Raw genomic sequence first — 20273 nt, 5'->3', positions numbered from 1 at the left:
ATGTATTTGGTTAAAGATGTGATCTTTAGTACTTTATTCATTTTTACAACTCTAATCTTTAGTACTTTATTAATTTCTATGATTCTATATTAGACAATATATAATTTTCTTTTTTGTGTATATTCAGCCAGCTGGTAGGCCTCTTGAAGATTGAAAGAATCATGTGGCTCAAATATATAACATTTCCAGATAAGAGTGTGGGAGGATTACAGAGAATATGACGAGTGTTGATTCCTCATGAGACACACTTGCCAATGAATAGCAAATGCAAAGTAGATTTGTAAAAAGGTGTTACCATTTTCCATCATTTAGCTAGTAAGTAGTTTTCTTCCTTGGTGAATAATCATTCCTTTTAGTAACTGATAAAAAAAAAACTTATACAAAAATTCTACTCTCTGACATCTGCTTTGTATATTTTTCTCTAAGTAAGAAATGTTTGTTATGTGATGTGTGTGTGTGTGTGTGTGTGTGTGTGTGAGAGAGAGAGAGAGAGAGAGAGAGAGAGAGAGAGAGAGAGAGAGAGAGAGAGAGAATGGGTCACAAAATCTCATGTGGATGAGAATTATTTAGGATGCCACATTCAGATTTATAGATCCTTCCTCCAGAAACTGATTCAGTTGCTTCGGTCTGTAATCTGCAGATAATTCTGATGGAGGAGATTAAGCGACCACAATTTCAGAAAAACTTTTTTATGGGCTAGAGATAGAGAAACTGAATAATTTCAAATGAAAAAGACAAGTGATCATCAGGTTGCTTCGTGGAAACAATGCTAGGTCCTGAGGATAAAAGACAAATGAAATGCCTTCACAGAAGGGGTAACGTTTGAGCTGTGTGATCACTTTTGGTAGCATTCATAGGAAAATAAGGCCCCATCCAGTTTCCTGTAGAGTCATTTAGTGAAAGCAGAATAAGTTCGGTGACTTTCTCGCGGGATTATTAAACAGAATTTCAGCAATATTCCTACATATTTCGATCACAGTTGTGATTAATTTTCAAATTGTAGGCATTTGATATTATAACACCACCCATGTTAAACTTGAATACAGTTACCGTAGGTTGATTTTACTTGATTTTATTATCCACGTTTTGAGTTAATGCTTCATTATGCAAATTTATGTAAAGTAAAACAAATTAATATTTTGAGCCAAGAACACTGTTCCCCTTTAAAAGAAAAAGAGTTAAAAGAGTAAATGCAATCGAGTTCAAGAAAATGAACATCAGAGAAACATGAATGCCACATGTGCTCTCCTTCTGGGAAAGCTTCTCTGAGAGCCATTTGAAGGAGCTCCTGGTATGGAAACACAACCTGAAAATTCAAAGCAGTACTCTACGCCTTCATCAAAGTTCAAGAAGCATGCAGAGCTGATGAGTGATTTTTCTGTTGGTTGAAGACCAACATCTTGATGTTTTAAACTTACTTTAAAAATTAAAGACAGGAAGAAAAAGAAATAATGAGCAAATTTTTGTAGACTGGTGAACAACTTTCCAGAAAAGTTCATAGTTCTGTTTCTGTTTTTGGAGAAAAGAGGTCTGAGAAGCACTGCTCTTCTTTATATTCTCTGCCATTCACTCTAAATATTACGTATTTATACTTTTTGTTTGAGGAAAAAATTTGTTGAGTCTTAGTCTCTTCGTTTCAAGAAATGTAAATTTCCAATATAATTTCCTTCTTTCTAAAGCAGTTAAGATAACGTCAACTAGACTGAAAAATAGCCCTCAGTAGAAGAACTTATTCTCTAATATAATGTGAATCAGAGAATACCATTTACATGCAGTCAATATGTCCACTTATTAGTTAATAATAATTTATTGGGTATTTACTATAACCTTAATTCTGTGATACAAGAATATATTTCTTTTCCAACTATTCTACACTTAGTTGAGCAGAAATGTCATGAAACATAAGAAGTAACTAACAGTTAACTAAAAAAAAAAGCCAAATGTCACAGGAATGATGCAGATTATAAGAAACCACACTTGCCGAGAAGAGAAGACCAAGGAAGCTTTGGGATATCTGAGAATATGCAGTGGAGCAGCAGGACTCTCTAACCTCACCCTGAAGGACAAAGTGGAATTATATAGATAGAAAGAAGTTTGTGGGGAAAGTCAGGGGGTAGAATCAGACATTTACAGATGTGTGAAAAAAAATAAGAATGAGGCTGAAGTTTTATAAGTTGAGTCCAAAAAATTAGAAATGAAAACTTAAAGTCGGAGAGAACAAATAGGGACAGTCTGAAGAGAACTTTGAAGGCTATGCTAGTGAGTTTGAATTCATTCTGCAATAAGTATAGATATTCTAAAGATTTTTGAATATTGGAGTGATATGAGATAATGGTGTTTCAAGAACATTAATCTGGAAACCATGTTCAGGTTGCATTCGACTGTAGCCATTGCAGTTAATTGCTTCTAAACTCTTGTTTCCGTGGCTCTATAAATATATATTTTCATGTTACACCATAAAACAGTAACTTTAACATATATAGTGAACACTTATTGAGTGCTTGCTATATTACAGGTATTATTCTAGGTACTGTAGTCACAGTGGTAAAAAAGATAAAGTCCCTGTTCTCATTAAGCTTATGTTCTAATGGGAAAGACAGACTAGAATAAAATAAAATCAACGTACAGAATATAGCATAGACTTCAATAGTGATGTGTTATGAAGAAAATATAAGAAATTTGTAACTAGAGAGTGACAGGGTTGAAAGGAGACAGTTTAGGTGGATGTAGCCAGGGAAGGGCTCTCTGAGGATTTGGTGTCTCAGTGTGTACCCAGACGAATAGGAGGAAGCCACGACAAGAATTGGAGGTCAGGTGTTGCACGCTTTCAATTTTGTTCTATGTGTAACACAAAGCAATTGTATGGCTTTGTTTTATTTGTTTATTTGTTTATTTATTTATTTTTTTTAGCAGAGTGACAAACTGACTTACATTTTAAGAAGATCACTCTGACAATTTTTTTTTTTTTGGAGAATAGATTGTTTTAGGGGGTCAGGTGGAGAATAAGAAAAGAAATAGGAACATTTGGATGCTGTCGTAAAGGTTCATTAAAAGATGGCGAGGAGTCGTCAAGATAGGGTTTTTTTTTTTAAAGATAGGACCAATAAGACTTATTGATAGTATAATTGTGAAGACCTGTGATTTTATCATCCAAGGTGGGATCCTTCTGAGTGTGAAAGAGAACACTTTTAAAATTATGCCAGGACAGGTACAAACTTGGACTGTCTCAAGCAAATTAGCATATGTGCTATGAGAGGAAGAAAAAAAGGAGAGGGCCCCAAAATGGTATGTAGGTATAGCTGAACAGTAGCAGGGCCACAACAGGATGTATAGGGCCCTGGACAAATATTTTTGTGGAGTTCTTTTCTATAGAAATAGTTTGGTCAAAAATATCTTACAAAATTTATGGCTCCATAAGCAGTATGATTTATTGATGAAGATTTAGAATATAGTGAGTAGAGAAGAGGAAGTCACTTCTTTGTGTATTGTTCAGTAAGTGTATGTGTAGATTCTTCTATGGGGTTTAGGTACCATCTCTTCCTATTCAGGTTCAAGAACCATCTCCTTGTGTTCTTTTTTTAATTTTTCCCCCTCTTTAATTCCAATCTCCCCCCGCCCCCCTCCCCCCTCCCCCCTCCCCCCTCCCCTCCCAACTTCCACCCTTGACCTATGGATGTTGCTGTCTCCCCTTAAGAACTGGATTTCTGAAGGTGGGGTGTCTCCTCCTACATGCTTGTGGCATACCCCCAGGGCCTGGCACTTTCAGCGCACTCGGGGGCCTGGCACACCCAGGGCCCAGCGCACCCAGAGTATGGTCTGTGGCTCCACCTGGGGTGCGAACCCAGGACCTTCTGCATGTAAAGCAGACGTCCTAACCACTACACTATGGAGCCACCCCTCCTTGTGTTCTTTATTGTCAAATGTGCCATCTCTGGCTAATTTTCTAGCTCCTGTTATATTAATTTTCTAGGGCTGCCATAACAAATTACCACAAGCTAGATGATTTGATACAACTGAAATTTATTCTCTCACAGTTCTGAAGGCTAGAATTCTCAAATCATGGTGTTGGCAGGTCTACGCTCCTTCTGAAGGCTCCAGGGAAGGCTCTCTCCTCACCTCTTCCTAGTTTCTGATGGCTCCTGGAAATCTTTGGTGATCCTTGGCTCGTAGCTGCATCACTTCAATCTCTGCTTCCATGTTAACATGGCCTTTTTTTTTTTTTCTGTATATATCTCAGTGTATCTTTTCCTCTTCTTGAAAGGATGCCAGCCATTGCACGTAAGCTTCTCAGCCCTCTAATCTAATATGACTTTATCTTGACTTAAGTAATTACATCTCCTAAGACCTTACTTCCAAATAAAGTCTCATTCTGAAGTTCTGGGTGGACCTGAATTTTTGAGGTGCGCTATTCAGCTTAATACACCTATTAGGAGCTGCAGGATTAGGGAAATGAGAAAGTGTTGGTGAAAGAGTATAAGATGAGCAAGTTCTGCAGACCTACTGTCCAGCATGGTGATAAGAGTTAACAATACTGTATTGTATACTTGAAATTGCTAAGAGAGTAGATTTCAAGTGTTCTTACTATAAAGTGTGATCTCTTTTCACACTGGCCACATTGCTACCTTCCATGTGCCATCAGAAATGGGGAGGAGAGGCAAGGGGCCTATGATTGCAGTGAGAAGAATGATTGTATTTACATAAAGAATGTCTGTCCCTCATCCAGTATGGCTTAAGGCTGACCTGGGAGAGCATGGCATTGCCACATTGACCAGGAGCAAAGACATCAATTGGAAAGGCCTATTTAAGTGGTACAGAGCAAAGGTTTTGAAATCCCTCAGTGCCGATGCATTCAGGAACATTCAGATGCATTCAGATGCATTCAGAGGAATGCTGAACCTGTGGAAGGGGTGGGGTGACAGCCTGGGTGCCAGCAGTAGATGAGAGTGAGCACAGGGTTAAGAACATTTGCTGTTACTGCTACCCATGCCCCTCACTTCAGTGGTATTGGCCAGAGGCAGCATCACAATCAGAGATGGACAAGCAGAATCCTACAAATGGGTCCCCACATGACTTAAGTCCAAGGGATTTTGAGTCTTGAGCTCTAGGGAGAGAATGTGGAATGGTAGGCAGCCTGTGAGTTGGCCCTCATTGATCCCCACCTTCTGATACTGATGCTTTTGAGTAATTCGTCACCTCCCTGTGAGTATGGGCTAGACTCATTAACCTGCTTCTAATGAGTAGACTATGACACAAGTAATGGGATTAGAAGTCACCATGGATGTGCACGCGTGCAGCTTAACCACTGCCTTCCTCCCCTCGTTACATACCATTACGTGGTCACAGATTTGCTGGACTCTGTCATGTGAACCTATCTGCTTCACTCTCAGATCAAGCTATGAGGCATATGCTCTTGTGGGTTTGCATATGCTTTTTTTTCAGTTTAAAACACCTTTTATCTGACTATTCTTTCTTGCCTTCTAATCATCACTTCCTCCATAGTATACCTCTAGGAATTATCAGACTGTGCTATAATTATTTTTTATTTACTTCAGTTTGTTCACGTAATCTAAACATGTATCTTATTAGAGTGGAGACCACATATTATTCATGTTGATATTTCTGGTACAGGGCTTGGACGCAATAAATGACATATGTTCCTGTGTTTCTAGAAGTAAATTTTCGGGAGACTGCCCTAAAGACATCAGATGAGGAACCCCTTCTCACAGAATGTTTTATTTCCATTCTCATCCCCTTCCCATTCTAATATTCTTGTGAGTTCAAGAGGTGTATACTATTTCTTTGGAAGTAAATTTTTAAAATTGTACTTTCATGTAGTTTCCTTAATTATTTTCTTTGTTTTGTTTGTTTTATTTTGTTTTCATGTCAGTATTATCATTTATAAGGACAAACAGATAAAGTAGGGATAAAAGTAGGATCCTTTGGCTAGACCCGTACTTGTCCTTACTGTGTATGGAGGAGAAAGAAACTTCTTGATGACTTTTTTCTTTGTGAATGAGTAGGTGAGTCACTTAAAGGATGTGTAATAACTACAAGGTTATAGACTAAACTTCATGAGAAGCTTGTTGACTTTATTATTTCATATTTATCCATCCAAAATTCCATCAGCATTTGTTCCTTATGGTGAGGAAATATGCGTGGATTACTTGAAGTCTATCAGCTCTTCTAGAAGAATCCCTCATTGTCCAAATTCTGGTAACTTGGATTTCTCTTGTGAAGGGAAACACTTAGCATTATTTACAAATAATGCTTATCTTTAATAGTTACAAAGCCTTTTAAAGATAGGTAAAGTGAGTCTCCTAATTATCTCATAAATTTCTTTTCATTACATACATGAAGTGGAAATGATCCTGAGAGTGTCTTCTTTACCAATTCTGGGTAATTGAACACAAAATGATTGATTAGATGGCATGAGAGATTACTCACCTAGCAACTCATTAATTGAGTTAATTAAGAGTGGTCTTTAAAAATAGAGATAGTAAACTGAGCCAGAGAGATTATTAGTCAAAAGTTTTTTGAGACAAAGAGGGAAAACAGAGATAATTAAATATAACATATAACCATGTTTGTAGTATGTAGGTTAAAGCTCACTAGAGCAAATATTTCTCTAATAGGTTCTGCTCAGAGGAAAACAAATTCTAAGTCCTAGTTTAGGATTGCAGCACTATTATTACAATGCCAAATAAAATTACAATGCAACCATTTAATTTTAGGAATTCCATAGGGTCTATTGTCATAGGGTTTCTAGTAAAATAGAAACATGGAACTACAATAGCTACTATTATTATTTTGTTACTTAATGCCATGAATGAAATTAGCCTAAAATTAAACAATATGCATAAACTTCAGAAATACTATTTGATATTATTCCTAATTGACCTTGTTGCCATAGAAATAAAAAGAAAGACGATGTTAGTGACAATAATTAAAAATTTTATGTTCTAGAATAAAAATATTCTTCCTTGGAAGGACGAAATACATGGAATAGATGTGTGTTTTATTCCATACAAGGAGAGAGTAGAGGTCTTTCTCTTCTGCCTCCTCTTCTCCTTCTTTACCTCTTCTTCCTTTTATTATTATTATTGAAGAAAACCATGTGTGGAATCTTTATCGAGATGCATATTCATCAATTAAAAATTGTTACTAATTAACCTATACCCTCTAATACACCAAGAAAAATCTTGGCCACTCTGAAAATGCTTAAAAATTTAGGAAGTGGCTATATTTGCAGGATTGTAACTATTAAGTTATTTTTAAATAGATAATATTTCAATGAAAAAACAGAATTTAAAAACATTTTTTACATACATGAAGTTGTCATTAACCATATCCAATTTTTTTTTTACAGAAAAATGTCAAAAATCCCTTTGGGTTTTAGTGGACCAGAAGTTTAAGAATTGTCAAATGGTGTTAAAATTTGTAGGTAGGTACACTAAAATTCTTTAACAAGACACAGGCATGAAATTTCAAACATGAAATGGTTAGAAACATTGATAGTTAGAATCAAAGTATATTCTATTTCTTAAAATTCTTATGAGTAGTTTAGAAATGCTATCACAGCACATTAAATGTTATTAAACTGATTATCCCACAGTTAATTATGCCTAATGCAAAGTGAGAGTTTACTGCAACTGATTATAATTGGATATATTTGGCTGCTACAGTTAGAATTTGTAATGGTGCAAGGTTGATATCTTAGGTTGGTGTGAAAAAGGGAAAAGCTTTGGTAATGAAATTATACCAATAATTAGGTCATGGAATTACTGCTAAAAGCATTACAGTCAAGTAATTCTATATATCTCTCAGGACTGAATGCATACACACGTATTTATTTGCAAAACGTATAATCAAAGAAATTAAATTGCTGAAGCATATTTTTTTCTTTGCTACTTGATTTTTGTATCATTGTTTTGCAGGCTCTTTGAAATCACTGAATTGAGGGGTATAACTAGAAGTCTTTTTTTTTTAATTTTAATTAGCTTCGAGTATACAATACATTAATTAGACATTTATATAGGTTATAAAATGATCCCCCTAATTGCTCCTTCTCTCCTCTGGTTTTCCACCTAGCCAATATATTAATGCTAACTACATTCCCTATGCCATACTCCCCATCCCCTTGACCATCTGTCAACTCCTAATTTATACTTCTTTAACCCTTCACCCCATTCTCCTAATCCCCCAACCCCTCTCCCCTCTGTCTGTCACCAAATTGTGACCAGAAGTCTTTATCTAAAATTGCAAGACGAATTGAAATTGTTAGTAGATTAATGTCAAACTTAGTTATATATTTTTCTTTAGTCTGGGCATCTATGCAAGCAGAAGTCTAAGTAAGCATATTATATGAAAAGAGTTACAGACTAGTGCATCTTGATATTCTTTGCACAGCATAATAAATGCTTTCCATAAGGATGTCAACATCCCTTTATCCTTCAGCTTTTCTATAGTCAAAAATAGGAAGCTTTTTAAAAAAATTAATTTGCTCTACTTGAGAACTGTGGATATTTTATAATAATTTATTTATTATACACAGTATAATAAAATATCCTCTTATATGCTGGGAGCAAATTTGCCTCAAGATTCACATCATGAAGTACATGTAGAATTTTAATTTTTGTTACATAATTTAAATGAGATTTAACATTTTTATTTTATATGTTTAAGTGCTTAAATTTTTTCACAGCATTTTGCTTTTTATCCTGTTCAGTATTTTTATATCTGACTTGGATTATGGAAAAGATGTGTAGGTTCTGGGAAGAATAGTTAATATTTCAAATGATAAAATAACAATTCAAAAATCTTACTAGGTGAGAATCAATACTTTGTGATGTAACAAGAATAAATATAAAGTCCAGCAGTTAGTCTAAAATTAACAGATATATGATGGAGAAGTCTTAGCTTTACAGAAAAATGTCCAAAATACCTTTGAGTTTTATTGAACCACAAGTTTAAGAATAGTCAAATGGTGCTAATAGAGTTAAAACTGAGAGGATTGAACTTGTAATGATTGAACTTGTAATTGAACTTGTTAAGGATGGTTATATGAGACCTTGGGCTGTCTGGTGTTTGAATCATGTTCCCAGGCCTGTGTTAGGACCAGCACGCTCCAGGGACATTCATCAGGGTGTCCATTAGAGTGAGATGAGAAGAGAAGTGGGGGATGGGCTTCCAGGGTAGTCGAAGTGAGCCTGGGCCGATGAAGGAGCCATTGGTAAGACTTGACCTCTGAGGGAAAACTGGGGTTGGTGCACATGCTTAGTCTAAAGAAGAGAAGACAATGGAGACTCAGCTGTGTGCAAAAAATTGAAGACTATTATTTAGGAGTGAAAGCTAATTTATTTTTCAATATTCTAGAGAACCTAGAGGTGGAAGTCATAGGAACATTCGTGTTCAGTAGAAGAAACTTGTCCTAAATAAGAACCAACTAACATTGAGACTACCTATTTCCCAGTTAGTGAATTTCTTGATATCCGAAATGTGCAAGTAGGAACTGAATCTTTAAGGAACTGTATGTAGAGGGGAACTGGGTTCTTAGGACCTCCCAAGTCCCTAGCTTCTTTATGTTTCCTTCCTTAGGTTCTCTGGGTATTTTAGGAGGCATATATATATATATATATAATAATATTATATATATATATAATTTTATTGTGTCCAACTGCAGCCTTCTGAAGCTAATCAATATTCTGTTTGGGAAAAGAGAAACAGAATTGTGAACTACTCAAGGCCAAAAGTATAAAACAAATGATGGAGGTTTTTAACTTGAGATTCTTCTATTTATTCCTGTGTACAATGCAGATTTCTGCTGGTGATTATTCTCACTTGCAACACTGTAATTTACAGAATTGGGTAGAAATTATAAAACAGCAAAAGAAAGAAAACCCCAAAATGTTAAGATCCACATGCATTTTAATGATTTATTAGCATATTCACAAAGCTCGAATGTTAAATATAGCAAATTGATTGATGTGAGGCAAACTTCCAAGAAGAAAAAAATGTTACTTTCTCTTTTCCCCTTCAGTTAACATCTGTTAAGTAGTGGAGATTCCAGTGAAAACACAAGAGGCTGAGTCTGTACCATCGACATGGGAGATATAAGCTACCTGGGAACTAAGAAGAGGATGGAGGGATGACTTCAGCATGGTGAGCACAAACGGATTTTGGTCCTTTTGAGCAAGAGAAAGTAAAGTGAATTCCTATGGTTCCTGCCGTTAGTGGTAGTGTGGGGTGTTGACCCTCAGTAGGATAACCTTTGGGGCTAAAGTACGTGTGAAAGGAGAGAAGCAATGAAAACCACACATCCGAGAGAATGTCAGGGGAGGGTCATCTGAAGTATAAAAGGTCAAAGCCTCTGTGGCACAAATTGAGGCAGCTGAGGAAGTGGCAGTGGATAAAGCTTACACGGCAAAACCAGCTATAGGAAAATGTGAGTGTGGGTGAATCAGCAGGTAGAGAATCCCAGGCCTAAGCCATATATGGTGGTGTTTCTGGCCACTGTCATCAGAACTGAAGAAAACTTATGAGTCTTGAGTTTTTTGAGGATCTTTTGGGAGCAGCTAACTCTGAGGAGAAAAAGAGTAACAGGGCGGTCCTACATTTGATTTACTAACAGTTTGCAGATGGTGTGTGTTGGCAGGGGGTGGGGAAGGAGAGTACCTTTCAGAACAATTATTTACGGAGTATCTGTAAAACAAAACAAACATTATAAAACAATAGAGCAAGTGTTCTCCCCCAATCTGTTTTTTAGGAAGAAATGTCTGCATCTCCATTAACATCACTTCATTCCCAGTATTCAGTCCTCATCACAAGCCTATCATCAGTCCCTTCTGCCAGTCCCTGATTAGGCCACATCATCCCTTGACAGGATCATTGCCAAAACTTCTAATTGACTCTCTCTACCTTTTTCTCCATCTTGAAGCCAAAGTGATCTTTTAAAAGATCTTAAAAAACAAAACAAAACAAACAAAAAAAAAACATCGTATCATCTTCGTTCTTAATGAACTTCATTAGTTTTTGTTTTCTTCTGAGGGTAACAACTAACTCATTGCCATGGTTTACAAGACTTTATGTGATCTGGCCTTTTCCCCTTCCACTTTACTAGTGCTACTCTCTCTCTTTTTTTAATTCTCTGCCTCCTATAACGTGCGGACTAACTGTTGTAAGAACAGTACAGATGAAACTCAGCTAGAGGACATGGAGAGATTTGGAAGTACGAGTTGGGAGAGATTATGAGAGAATATATCTGAGATTTAAGGAAGAGAAGGAGCCAGTAATACAACTGAAACCAACAACCATGGGATTCCTTCAGGGTTTGGCTCTTCAACAAAGCCTGGTTTTGGTATCAGTTGCTATTCCCCATAGGTTATAGGTTGAAAGTTCTATGAGGCCCTGAGTGCTCCTGAGGATTATAAGATTCCTTTCTGACCCCAGTGATAGTCTGCAGAATAAAGGGTTAACCAGAGGTAAAAACTGAAGTCCTATATGAATTTCCATAAACATTGAATTTTCAGAAACCAAAGCTCTTCACCGTGGCATTCAGGTACATGACAGCAGATCTAGCAATTCAGTATTTTTTTAGAGAGTTGGGGTTGAACAAGTCTAATTCACCTGAACTTGGAAAGAAAGTATAAGAGTTGAGAGTATCTGTCAAAGGATAATGGGATGGTTTTCTGTATTAATTAAAATAATACTAGCTGCTGTAATAGAAAAACCTTGAAATCTCAGTGGTTTAATATAATAGGAATATATTTCTTGCCCCCATAAAGTCCAAATCAAATATTTTTGGATGTCTTTCCACACAGAGATTTAGCAACTAAGGCTTATTTCATTTTATGGCTCTTTCATCCCCCTGTAGACCTTGAAGTCTTAAAATTTCAGCCAGAAGATGAGGAAAGAGTGGTGGGGAAGGCACACTTGCTCTGTAACCACTTCTGCCTGGAATTGACTCACTCTGGCTCACATTTTGTTAGTGAAGACCATTTACAGGGCCCCATCTGGATACAAAGCGCCCTCACTGGGTAAATGCTTTTGAGAAACAACTCAACGCCCTGGCAGGACAACATGCATTATTTATAATCACTAGCCCAGGAAGGCAGCCCTCTCTCTTTAGCAATAATAACTTCTATAACAATTGACCTCCAAAAGCCAGGACTTGATTAATAACTGACAAATTCCCTAATTTTTTGTCCCCTTTTCCAACTCTGGACCAACCAGAGAAAGCTATCTATGCACCCCTAACCAATCCTGTAGGATGCCCGACTTCTGGGTAGCTCTCCTCCAGCTTCCCCACGCCACCGCCTCCAGGCAGGGCATTTCTTGAATTCTCTTTTTTCTACTTATAAAGCTTTCCCACTCCTCTGACTGCTTTTGAGTCTCTGCCAAGTGATGGTGGCTGACTCCTTTGCCATAGCAAGTTCTGAATAAATAGCCTTTGTTCTCATTTGGATGGTCTTTGCTCATTTTTATACTTCTAATGATTCTCTGATATTATATTCTAAAAATCAAAGTAACAGGAAGCCTAATGACTAGTCAGTGTGCCACTAGCCCTTCCCAGCTTCTCAGTATTGTTATTATATCACTGTTTCCAGCTTTTCAGGCTCATGGCATTGGAGATGCCAGTGGTAGTGGAAAGAGTCCGGGCTGGGAGCAAGGCCTGGATGTGGCTCCTGGCTCAAAAACTTCCCGTTTGTGTGACTCTGTGCCTTCAAGACTCCTCATTCCTCAAATGAGAGCAGTACTACCACACAGTGTTACTTTTTGGATTTAAAAATATTATGTATGGAAGAGTAGAAGTAAGTGCTTAAAGAGCTTTTTAAGTTGCTATGTTTGTTTTCATTTTTGCCTAACCATACTTACAAAGAACTTACCATGTGTCAGTCACTATTCTAAATGCCTGGCAAATAACTTGCTTAATTCTCATAATATCCCTATGAAGTTGGTAGTAATATTATTTCCTTTTTAAAGATGTGGGAAATGAAGCTTGGAGAGATAAAAGAATCTTCCAGAATGACACAACTAGTGAGTATTTTGACGTGAAGTAGGGGTACAGTTTTTTTCTCCATTGTTCTCATGCTTCATTCGTTATAAATTCTCAGATTATTTATGAAAAATTTGTTTGTCTCTACCACTTTTTATTTAGGCATAACTTTGGCTCAGGTTCTGCCAACCTTTCACTTTAGTGACTATGACATTCTAAGTTGGCTTCCTCATTTGTAGTCTCTTTTGTCAAATGACAATAAAAGTAAGATCTATTTTTTCTTTCCATTAAAGGTAACTTATTGGATACTTCCTAACAGTACTCAATTGTTCTTGTTATCAAATTCCAAACTTTGTGCTCCCAAAACTTCTAACAATTGCATCTAAAATATATTGTGTGTTTATTAATGCTAGGCTTTGTGCTAAACCCATGCCACATGTAGGTGAACTCATTTAAACCTCTCTGAGCGGGGGCTATTATGAGCCCCACACTTCAGATGAGGATATTGGGACTGAGAGAGACCAAATAACTAACTCGTAGCCAGTTGATTTAGGATGAGTCTATGAAATCTTAGAGTCCAGGCTCCTCACTTCTATTTTCTTTCTCCCTCACTGACATTTATTTGCTTTGTGTCAATTTTGAGTAAAACTACTTATTTTATTTCCCACTTCACTTTCTCGAGTCTGTTTAAGATGTGTTATGTTTCATTCTTTTGTTCTTTCTTCTTAATCATTTTCCCTCTTTTCAATCAAATCCAATCCCCAACTTCCAAAACAGAGCTCTCATCTCAATTGCTTTGTGAAAGAATTCGTACCAGGCTAATGATTTACATACATAATCAGTATTGTTTGGATGCATTTTCCCCCAATCTTTTATCATTTAATTTACATCTGATCTTATATAGGCATTCTGTTTCTTTTCTTTGTATTTCCTCACACTAGTTTATGCAGAATAGACAATAGTAACATTGAGAAAACCTCTAACAAGAATGGAGAATATTTTCATGAATCCTCGTAGTTCTAAGTTTTACATTCTAAATTTATTCCTATTCCTGAGAGTCAAGAACTAAGAGATCTTTGTATGACAGGTGTTTTGGAAACACTAACAGTAATTTCTACTAATTCTTTTTCCCAAGAGGGAGAAAAACAGCAAGTCAGCTTCTCTTTTAACTATCTTCATATCTTTATCTTACTCATTGCCTGCACTTACACTTTGGTATTCAATTAGGGAAAGAAGTACACCATTATATACTTTGTCAATCATAGCCCCTTCTTTTAATCTTGCATTTGCCCCTCCCATGTATTCTAATCACAACGTTTATATAAGCTACACAGAGCCACATTCATTTACACATGGCCTCATTTCACATAAATGTGTCATCCATTTATATATAGTCGTACAAAACACGTAATTGCTTTCATAGATACATAGATGCTCACAGTCATTGGATGGAGGAGGAAGTGGCTAGTAATCCAAGAGGACGCACAGTTTAGTGAAGGGAAGAGAGAATAGGTCCAAAGGACCCCATTTCTGTTCCCCTTTTTAGGATTGAGTCCTCCCTTGGCTTCCATGTTTTATTGTTTTTATTTAACATCACATTTGTCCTACTCTATTTTGTATCAAAGTTCTATGTACACCTCTCTTTTATGAATAGGTGATTTTATAGGCCTGTGCTATCCAATACGGTGACCACTAGCCACTGTGGTCACTAAGCACTTATTATAATGTGGCTAGTCCTCACTGAATATACTGTAAGCCTAAAATACACTCCAGATTTTGAAGGCTTGATAAGAAAAAAATAATGTAAAATACCTCTTTAATAATTTTTATACTGAACACATTGAAATAGTTTTATATATATAGTTAAAATGTATTATTTAAATTTAATTTACTTGTTTCTACTTACTTTTTAATTATAGCTACTAGAAAAATCAAAACTATACATTTTTCTTTCATTTGTGTCTCTCACATTTTGTTGGAGAGTGCTGTCACTGATGGTAGTGATTGTATAATTTTCAAACTTTCATAAGATGTCAGATGGCATTTTCAGGCAGTAGATGATAAATATTTGTTGAAATTGGGAGAGTAGATTGTATGCTTGGTGAAAGTAAATGAACGATTGCATAAATTGCTTGAAGAATTTAGTTAATTCAGAGGGTTAAAATTTGCTTTCAGATACTCAAGTATCTTAAGTAAAGACATGAAGGCAGGAGCTTTATTACAAACAAATGCACAGGGTCAGTAGGAAAGAAGGTGCAAAATGAAGGCATTCTTAATAGTCAACACAAATTTATTGAGTCCCTATTCGTTGCCAAGTCCTGTTTTAAGTATCACTGATACAAAAATGATTCTAATGTTGTACTATATCTACCCCCTAGGAGATAGGACAATGGGAGAAATGCATGCAATTAATTATCGTCCAATGAGGTACTACTCAGAGGAGGTAATATTTGCTATAATGTCACATATAGAATACAAATGAATAAGCAAAGTAAGTTTTAGAAGCACTTTGGGCAGCTGAATGGCAGTTAGATGAGAGTTTAATCATGTGAATGGGAGGTAAGAGCTCCACAGAGGTTGTCCTACTGTTTGTTTTGCTTGGAATGGTTCCACCAGTAACAAGCTAGAAACAGAAGGGAGTTCTGGAAGTATTATCTGTGAACGCTTTTAACTAACTGTTTATGAACTATGCTTATGGCAACAGAAAATGTGTTAAGTGAGGATGACCAAGTGTGCATTTTAAGCATTGGCTAAACTTCTGACTGCCTAACAACAGGAAAACAAGTACCTATAGGATATGCCAGGCATCTCTCTGTATGCTTTGTACAGGTTTATTTGGTTTTGTTTGGGAGAAGAACCAATTTTCAAGTTAAAGCAGGCGTCTCACGTTCTGAGTACTCGCTGTGCATGTACTCACTAACCAAACATATTGCATCCTTGTTATATTTTCCAGTTGCAAAGGTGATGGCCTCAATTGTGTTCCAGGCAACGACTATACTATTATCTTGTTCAGTTTTATGCTCTTTCTAAACACAACCTTTCATTTGGCGACATTTCCAAAGTAGTGTGTAGAGAACTTATTCATGTGATACTCATTAAAGTCACGCGGCTAACATTTTGGTCCACTTCATTTGTGAGAACTAGATAGAGAAAAACACTTTGCCTTCCTTCAGAAGAGACATAAAACAGAGATTTGGAGCACTTGTGGATGTTGAAGCACCTTTATGGTCTCATGCTAGGGGTGGTTTATTGGCTACAGTATCCTGGCAGATCTAACATTGCCTCAATTATGCTCAACAGATTTTTTTTTTAATTTGTAGTTCTGAATCCAGAACTATGATTCCCATATATAGAGGGATATTCTAGGTAAACAAAATTATCTTATTGACTTAATTGATTCACAGAGTTTTTATGAGTACATTTCCAATTCAACAAAAACATTTTTATTGTCTACTGTATACATTTTTACATTATTCATGTAATCCTCAGAGAATTTGTATAAAAGAAATTTTACAAAAAAAGAAACGGAGACCCAGAGACATGAAATAATGGCTCATTGTTGCCCAGATAAGATGTGAATTTCTAATTTGATCTTTATTCTATGTCGTGCAACCATTCACTAAATGCAGGTCAAGGAAGGCTTGTTAGATAAATGCTGACTCATGTCAGCTCTGACACTCATTTTCTTAGTGGCCTGAATGTGTCATCTAACTTTTCAGGGAAGAGCACTACATTTAAAAATTTTTTACTATTTTTAAAACAGGGAATATAATAGAATATGTCTCCAAAAAATTCCATAACAATAACAATATGTAATGTGACTTAAGGTAATATAGATTTTATTTTCCACAAGAAAACACACACACACACACACACACACACACCTCTCTTTTGAACCTGATAGAATCTTATGTAGCATTTTTTTTTAAACAAATGTTTAAGCAAACCAAAGTGAATTATTCTGACATAATATCCTAAGCACATCAGATTTACCTAGAAAGCATGCAAAAGCTACAAAATCTCTATAAAATTCCTAGTCACCAGAATGGTCCCAAATAATTAGTTGATTCTTACCTTTGGTACATTTCTAGTTTCTATTTTAGTGCCATTGTTCTAGCTGGAATTTCTGTTCTAACCAACTGATAACAGTGTGTCTCCATCTTCATGGAGCTGTTTCTCATGGAAAAGCAATGTACCATTCAGGTGTCCTTAGTAAGTGTTTATAAGTAGAGTCTGCAATTAAATAATCACGGGACTAAAAATCTGGTTAAATAATTCAATAAAATGTATTACATTTTAAAAAAACTTAGGCTCTGAGATGATAAACCCCTGGGAAACAAGGACACATACACCATGGATTCTACCATCAAGGAAGTCAAAGTGTTGCAGGTGGAGAAAGATATGAAAACAAATTACTCTATGGTAAACACAAAAGACAGCCGAGAGGAGGGAGTAATTAATTATAATGGGAAAGTTGAGAGAGTTCATAAAGGACTTCACAGAAATATCATCTAAGCCATGTTTTGAAAGGTAATTGTGAGAAGAAAATTCCAGATGGAGAAAATGTGCAAAAGCACTGAGACTGAATATAGCATTTGTATGTAAAACCCAAAGGAATAGCTCTCTAATAACTTTTAGGCAACTTGACTCTTATGAAGGAGTGCTATTTGGGTAGATTGGGTTTTTGTTTTTCTTCAAGGCTCCTCAGACTATTTTTGATTAACAAATGGGATGGTGCAAAATATTTTGCAATATTCAATTGGAATTTTATATTGCTAAATTTGTTTCTATTTAAATATGATCGATATACACTTATTGAATTCCTGTAATATATAGCACTCCAAAACAGGAAATAACCTTAATCAATCATTCTCTATGGTGTTGCTGTTGAACTCACTGAAATATCTTTAGATAACCTGTTAAAGGAAAAGTAAATTTCTTAGAAATTACAGCAGTTAGAGTGAACACCACCTTGGCAAGTCTTAGCAGAGGGTTATTTAGAGGGTGCTAAGTTCTGGGAGAATCAAAACAGGGAACTGGTTAAGACTGGGTAAAGTTTGATATAATAGGCTTTATAAAAAAAAGAAAAGATTAAACAAGAATGTTCCAACTCTCACTAAGTTATAACAAAATATGCACTTTACTCAGCAATTACATGAACTTATTATGCATCACGCATACATATAACTTGAAATAGTGTTGCAAGCATATCTTTCAATTTCTCATCATTAGGAAGTGTTAAATCTTTGGCCAGCTGGGCTGAAGGAATTATCAAAGATCTGTTCTGTTACAGGTATTTTTCTTTAGTTCTGTTTGTGCTTTGCTGCTTACATGGTTGGCATGGTTGGCAAAGAAGTGAAATACTCACTTCCTTGAATCAGGGCACAAATTACTATTTACAGACAATTCTCAGATGTAATTGAATAATTTTTAATGCAGAGTCTTAAACATCTATATTTGAATACATCCAGTACTCATTAATGGCCAAATTACCTTCCCAGGTCAGGGGCGGGGTGGGGTATTACAACTCTATTCTAGTTGACATCTTTAGTTATGTTATTTCAGTTCTATCATTGAGGAAATAGGAAGAGTTCCATACTGTTTTATCATTATAATTTATTAAAAGAATGTCTAAACATTAACAGTGCGATACATAATGTATATTGTGTATCCCCGAAGGTGGTTAAATAGCATTTAAAACACGTATTCAGTAATATGTACTGCAGTTAGGCTAGTTCGAAGGGTTCTAATTCAGTGGGTCTCATCTTTGTCTTTAAATTGGAATCAACTAGGGAGGTTTGAAAAATACTGATAACTGGATCCCACCCCTAGAAATTCTAATTTTATTGGTTTGGGGTGTGGCCTAGCCATAAAAGTTTATAAACTCTCTGGAGGTGATTCTAACATGTAGCCACATTTGAGGACCACTGCTCTGATCAGACCACAGGACTTATAAGTTTGCTAAACTACAACTGTTTATACTTGAGGTTAGCTCTGGAGTATTTATAAATTAGCATAAATGAAGTTATAGCTTATTTTTTATTGATGAAATGAGTGACATTCAAGACATGCCGATTGACTAGAAATATGATGTCACTTAAGCCTTGCTGAAACAGGACATGAGAATCTAGTGGCCTGAGCCACCTCTACCCTGATTCTACACTCTATCAACCCCATGTCCCATGGTCTTTGGAGGGTAGTCACCTGATCCAACGAGAGTATTAGCTGACTCCTTCCACTAGAGCACCTGTTTCTAATTAAACCTCTATGCAAAGTGTTTGTTCACAATATGCTCAAAAGGAGAGGGCTGGGATTTTGCTGAACAAATAGAATAGTTTGTATGATTGTGTTCATGGTTGTTTGCTAATAAATGTTGGTATTACCCAATTCAGTCTAAGACCTGCTTTCATTATAACATAATGAGATTGCTGAGGAAAGAAGCTCATAGCCCTCACCGGGCTTTAACCATTAGAGATTACTGATATGTACCCCTTGCAAAAAACTCTAATGGTTGTAAACAAACAAATTAATGTAGGACAGTTTGCAATATGTATACAGCTTTTGGGTTAATCTATCTACAATAGAATTCTTCATAAGCAGTGGTGGGGATACCATGAAAGTGGAACTTCTCATGTAATACTATTAAAATCTACTTTGGCTGGCTGAGTGATTATGATATGTCATTCCGTCCCTATATTTATGCTACCCAATAATCTGATAATTACTGGGAAAAATCTCCTATAAATCTGACATAGAATGCTAGCTCTTCTATTTTGTCCAAATGATAAGTTTGTTGAAATATGATATACAGAGTGAATGCACAAATCTTAAATGTATGTTCAACTAGTATTGAAAAATGAATATGTCTGTGTAACCCACACCCTTGTCAAGACGTAGAACAATTCCACTAATTCCAACAATTTCTCCCAATCTATACCTATGATCCTTCTCCTTTAACCACCTTCCCTCACACATATACCAACAACTACCAATGGGTTTTAACTAATCTAGTACTTTATTTAAATAGAATCATGCAGCACAGACTCTTGTGTTTGGTTTCTTTTCCTGAGTATAATGTTTTTTAGATTCATTTCTGTTCTTTTTTTATTGCTGAGAAGTATACCATAGAATAAATACCAGTTTGTTTATCTATCCTTCTGCTGATAGATACTGAACTCTTTTAAGTTTTTGGCTATTATGACTAAAACTGCTATTAACATTCTTATACAGGCTTTTTGAGGACATATGTTTTCATTTCTCTTAGATAAATGTCTATGAATGA

The 20273-nt window shown here is 36.0% G+C and overlaps 1 long non-coding RNA gene across 1 annotated transcript in view; it reads left to right on the top strand.

Moving 5' to 3' along the window:
- The window catches only part of LOC118613694, a 391478-nt gene that overhangs the window by 115936 nt on the left and 255269 nt on the right, over positions 1–20273 (top strand). The window contains exons 2-3 of the long non-coding RNA XR_004955705.1: positions 7367–7441; positions 10037–10158. This is a non-coding gene — a long non-coding RNA (uncharacterized LOC118613694). The remainder of the gene's footprint in view (positions 1–7366; positions 7442–10036; positions 10159–20273) is intronic.

The sequence above is a fragment of the Rousettus aegyptiacus genome, unplaced genomic scaffold, assembly GCF_014176215.1.
Source record: "Rousettus aegyptiacus isolate mRouAeg1 unplaced genomic scaffold, mRouAeg1.p scaffold_m13_p_2, whole genome shotgun sequence".
In the NCBI taxonomy this organism is placed as follows: Eukaryota; Metazoa; Chordata; class Mammalia; order Chiroptera; family Pteropodidae; genus Rousettus; species Rousettus aegyptiacus.
Note: the sequence above shows the minus strand (reverse complement) of the source record. Positions and strands in the feature narration are given on the sequence as shown.